The sequence below is a fragment of the Etheostoma spectabile genome, chromosome 23, assembly GCF_008692095.1.
Source record: "Etheostoma spectabile isolate EspeVRDwgs_2016 chromosome 23, UIUC_Espe_1.0, whole genome shotgun sequence".
NCBI classification, from domain to species: domain Eukaryota; kingdom Metazoa; phylum Chordata; class Actinopteri; order Perciformes; family Percidae; genus Etheostoma; species Etheostoma spectabile.
In genome coordinates this window covers 21,129,486-21,135,074 of record NC_045755.1, presented here as the reverse complement: position 1 = coordinate 21,135,074, position 5,589 = coordinate 21,129,486, and the positions used below count along the sequence as shown (strand labels likewise).

The 5,589-nt window shown below is 41.8% G+C and overlaps 1 non-coding gene across 1 annotated transcript; it reads right to left on the bottom strand.

The window, feature by feature from the left end:
• Positions 1-3,256: 3,256 nt before the first annotated feature.
• On the bottom strand, positions 3,257-3,328 carry trnad-guc (transfer RNA aspartic acid (anticodon GUC)). The gene has a single exon. It is a non-coding gene; the product is annotated as a tRNA-Asp (tRNA).
• Between the last annotated feature and the right edge of the window lie 2,261 nt (positions 3,329-5,589).

The window sequence follows — 5,589 nt, the reverse complement described above, 5'->3', positions numbered from 1 at the left end:
CCCAAAAAATTTTCAAACGTGGTTTAATAAAAAAGGGATTCCCGTGGGAAAACTTTAAGGGAAATTTTCAATTTTACACCATACCCAGAAAAAATCGAGGGTGGGGGGTTTTTTTAAAAAGGTTTATTTTGGGTTTTTGTCACTTTGAGGGGACCCCTAAATCTAATAGAGGGGAAAAAACGCAGTCTGGGGGTAAACATTCTCCAAACGGGCCCAATTGGGAATTTTAAAAAAACCCCTACCATAAAAACTTTTTTCCGGTTTTTTTGCACTAAGTTTTGATGGAAACTCCAAAATTAGATAAAAATTCAGAGTAGGGGCCAGGTTTCGGGACACTATAACAAATAAACGGATGGGATTGATTTCCAAATTTTGGGGGAAAGACAAAACAAAACTTTCAAATGGAATTTAAGTTTTGTTTAGGTTTAGAGCTAAATTAGTAACGGGGAATCAAAGATTTGCTTCAAACCCCATTCCTCGGCCTGGGGCCTCGAGGAATTGGTTTTAAAATACCGGGGGGGTTGGGATTTCCTTTAGAAAAATTCTCCATTACTCATCCAGGTTTCAGTAAGACAGAATAGACAAATTGAACTGATATTAATTCATTTTCTAGTAAACCCTTTTGAAAAAGGATCTGATGTTTTAAGAGTCCACTTTAATTCTCCTATTCGTTTTTAACATTCACTTTTGGTTTTTTAAATTTTTATTAGGGTTTTATCCACTCCCCTTCGGGTTTTCCTTTTTTAAAAATTCATAGTCGGGGGGCAAAAAAACCACCTCACATGGGATTTTTCTAGGGAACACCTTTGGGAATTTAAAAGGGGCAGAGAAGTGTGTTAGACGGGACCCCGCCTCCCGGTCCCAACCCATGGTTGGGCAAGGATTTGTTTTCCCCTAAAAACTTTCAATTTTCTAGAATGAGAGCTGCTCCAGTCCAATGGGAGAAAGCCGCCCCCTCGAAACCCAAAACCCGGTCTTCCCAAAAACTGCCAGTGGCCACAAAACCCACATCTTATCTAGGGCACCCACCCCCGATAGGGCCCCGGCGAAATGACGACATGGCCCCTTTTAAATGTCCTCGGGTGTTAATTTTGGGATGGGGGCCCAAAAAAACACAGTGGGCGCGTGACTTTGCTATGTACCCCCGTTCCAAAATTAAACTTAGTAACCTCCGATTTCCCTAAACCCGGGGGCATTAAACCCCAAAGTGAAAAACAATCGGTTTCTTTTTATTTTCGTTAAACCTTAGCCGCCGTTTCAGATAAACTCAAAGTCCCCGCTCTAGGGCCCCCCCCGGGGCCTTAACTACGGCGGGGGGCCGGGTTCGCACTTTACGGGTTTTTCAAATAGAGCTGCCGGGTAACCCGGGTTGGTTTTCCAGCGGGTTTTGGGGGGGTGAGGGGGGGGAAAAAACTGTTAGAAACGCTAACAGGCTTGGGGTCGGGTTTCCCACTTTTGGAAACTTAACTGTCTCTTTCCCCCCTCGCACATTCCCCCCCCATATTTTCCCGCTGCTCCGGGGTTCGCGAGAAAACCGGCAACTCAGGGCCCGGGCCGGCCCTTTCCGCTACCGGGGGGGTTAGCTACCGTAACTGGGCGACGTCTTTCATTTTTCGGATCCGACTTTTAAATCCCAAGCCTCGCCTCCACTCCCAAAAAAAACCCCCACTTTTTACCACGGCCCCCCCCTAAAAGGGGGCAGAGGAGTAAATAAAAATCTCCCCCACGACCGGAAAGTCGGAGGGGGGGCCGACATAATTAACTTCTAGGGGAAAGTCGTTTGCACTAAGGGGTAAATTTTGGGGCGTTAGCTCCCCCGGGGTTTAAAAAAGCGTTATTTAAAAAAAGTCGCTAAAAAAAAAAAAAAAAGAGAAGATATGTTAGTGTTTTGGCAAACTGCTAAAAAATAAGTGTTTGGGGGACCCTTTTTCCGCTGTAATACAAATTTAACAAAATAACTGGTATGTTCCCTTCCGCAAAGCACCAACCCGCCAAAACCCAACCCACAGGGGACGGAAACGGAAATGAGTCAGGTAAAGCTTACCGTAAAGCCTAAACTACTAAGGGAAACGTTTAGGGGGCGATGTAGCCTTGAAAGGTTACAGCGGGTTAAAAACCCCCCCGTCAATGAAAACAACCCCGGGGCTTCCCCTGACCGGCGGAGATACTGCCCTATACTAACGGGACGACCCTCATTCAAAGGGTTGGGGATGTCCAAAAATTGGTGGGGGGTATTCCACAGCCAACGGGAAAAAGGGGATTTTGCCCGGGAAACGGGTTTTCCAATGAGCAAACAAAGATACGCGAATTCAAATGGTTTCGCTATCTACGCAATGGGCAGTGAAGCCAACACAAAGGGGAATGGAAGGTTCGGTTTGCCACAACCCTCCAATGAAAGACTTGCCCCCTTTTTTAAAAAAAGCTAGCGGGAAAAAGGGTTTTACAAGGGGGTACATTGGGGAAAGTTAATGCCCTTTTAAAACCGGGAGGGGAAGGGCAAAGCAGCAGCATGGAAAACCCTACTTCCAAGGGGCCGTTTTAAAATTAGGGTTTGGGGAATTTTTTAAAAATTTTTCAATTTTAATGATTTTTTAACCTCCCCCTTTTTGTTTTGGGGGGGTTCTGGGTCCCGGGAGGGGGACCACCCGTCACTGTAAGGGTCTCTTTGACAACAGAAAATGCTCAAAGCTGATGTAAAAAGCATATCTTTTTTTTTTTTTTAGGGCCCCTAGCTACACTAGTCCCGGGGGTTTTCTGCGACCCCTACTAAAAAAATCTGGGAAAAGTTACTCCCCCCACTTTTTAAAAAAAAAAAGCAAGGTTGCTTTTCTTGGGCAGGGAGACCCGATCTTTGGAAAAGAAACAACCCCCACATCAGTCAGTCCTATCGGTTAGGTAAGCTTACCCCCTTTAAGTTGCAGTTCCACCTCATGGTTGGTCCAAGCTAAAAAATCCCTGGGCTTTCTTTTCTTTTTCCAAATTATCAGTATTTAAAAAACATAATTGAGCATATTCTAATTTAAATGTTTATGTAATTGTCTTGGTCTCAATGTTGTTCTTAGCCTCTTTGTTCTTAACTGAACTTCAACTTCGTATATTGTCACTGTAAAGCGCTCTTTGACAGCAGGAACATGCTGTATATCCACTCTAATATTTTCTTAAAAACACATATTTTGCTATGCTTCAAAACCAAACTTCTCAGGCAGATGTAGTAGTATCGATGTAGCCTATGTAAATTAGCAACTGGTAAATAAATCTCCCCGTCGGGGAATCGAACCCCGGTCTTCCGCGTGACAGGCGGAGATACTGTCCACTATACTAACGAGGAATGCCCAGTCTCCATCTTTGGCATGTCAATCGATAGGTGGCGCTATTCCTACAGTCTACAGCCTCATAGTTATTTTACATCCTGGATCCTGAGGTGGGTGATCACATTTTTGATATGGTTAGTTAAGCCTTGTATCCAAACTACTCAGGTAAACGTAGTAGTGTTGACGTAGCCTTGGGAAATTATTAGCAGCTGGTAGATAAATCTCCCCATCAGGGAATAGATCCCCGGTCTTGTGAGTAAAGTTTCCGGCCACACAGTGCTCGTGTGGACAGTAAATTTACTGCACAGACCGATTAAGCTTGGCTGTACATTATCCTAAAAGGTAAGTAATTTATATGATTATTAATGATAAGATGTTAAATGACCAAACGTGTAATGAAATGTTATGTTGTCCCTGTCCCTAACTTTACATGAAAGCTATAAAGTTAGTCACTGTTCATGTTAACGCCACTTTTGGATGGATTACATGTTTGATCAACAGTTTGGTTGAATCCCATTTCTCAAACTTATCGTGGCCCTTGAAACCAAGGGGTAAGTGGTAGGGGTGAAAACATACCCCTATGAAATGGGACACCACTTGGTTACATCACCATACAGTATTGATCACAAACTTCCAAGATGCCTTCTCTGTCTGTCGATTGCGTGGGTTTTGACAACAGTGTCATATGCATTTATATATTTATTTATTTTTACTTATTTTATGTTCACTTTGGTGGTGCAGAGGCAGATGTTTTTATCTGTGTAGTACTTAGGTCTGTTTGCAATACATATGTGTATACACACACACATGGTGTGTTGTGGTGGTGTATCTGTTTCAGTTATCACCGTTTTCAATGTCATTGATGTTCAGAAAAACATTTTGTTAACAAAAATCTGTCTTTATTGTCCAATAAATTAAACATAACAGTCAAAAACATTTCATAAAATATATTATATTACAGAACCATTATCAACTACTAGAATCACAACTTACATGTCACACACATAAAAATCACTCAAATGTGTAAAACAAAAAAAAAGACACAAGATCATTTACAAACTTCAAACGCTGATTTTTGTAGTGAGAACGTAGAAGAGGTTTTCTTCTGATGACTCTACCATGAAGACCATATCTGTACAAGTATCTCTTTATAGTGGAATGGTGTACCACCACTCCAGTGTCTGCCAGGTCTTTCTGGATGGATCGTGCAGTCAAAAGTGGTTTTGGAAGTGGACTTGCTTTTCTCACAATCTTGTGAGCTGTTCTGTCTGATATTTTTCTTGGTCTTTCAGATCTTGCTTTAACTACAACTGTTCCTGATGACTGCCATTTCTTAATTACAATCCAAACAGAGGATATTGGCATCTGAAAACCCTTTGCTATCTTCTTATGGCCTATTCCCTCTTTGTGAGCGTTGACTATTTTCAGTTTCAGTTTTCTAGACATCTGCTTAGAAGAAGCCATGGTGCTGATTGTTGGGGCAAGGTGAGATGAGTCAGGGCATTTAAAACCTAAAGATTGACATCATCTGGTTTTTCCAGACGACGATTGAGAACAATCCATGACACTGTCAGGTCTCAGCTTTCCAAAGGGGCCAGTACAAGGTATTAACTCTGCAGGGTGCCCATACTTTTGCAGACGCCATTTTTTAGTTTTGTTATTTTTAAAGTGTAAATGATGGAAATAAAATCGTACTTTTTGTGACATATTATATGAATGTCTAATCTGTCATTTGATACCTTTTGGAGATTTTGCCATCTTTTTTTGGCTTCTTTATGCACATTAATACAAATTTTTACCTGGGGTGCCCAAACTTTTGAACCCCACTGTATATATACAGTCTATGCGATGTATACAGTCCATTCAAGGCAGAGAAATGCGGGACTGTTGTTCAAATCAACGTTAACGGATAGCGATTAGCGTTACCATAGCAAGCTAGTGATTTTTAAAAAGTTTCAGTTAAGAAAATGGTTGCAAGTATATATGCACAGGACAATATGACCACAAAACAATGCTGTTGTAATTTTTGAATCAATTATTTAAGCCAAAAATACTTCCATTTATGGGTCTCTCTGGTCGATGCAGCAGCCATTGTTGCTTGTTGAACAATGTATATCTCTACCCCTTGATTTCAAATAAGCTTGCGTCCTTCCTTGATTTTTTCATTCACTGTCTATGGTTCCAAGGGCCATACACCCCTTACCCCTCGTTTAAAAAGAGTAATGGGACAGCACTAGGTCTCCCGTAAATGCGCAAAACATAGGGGTAGGGGTAAGAT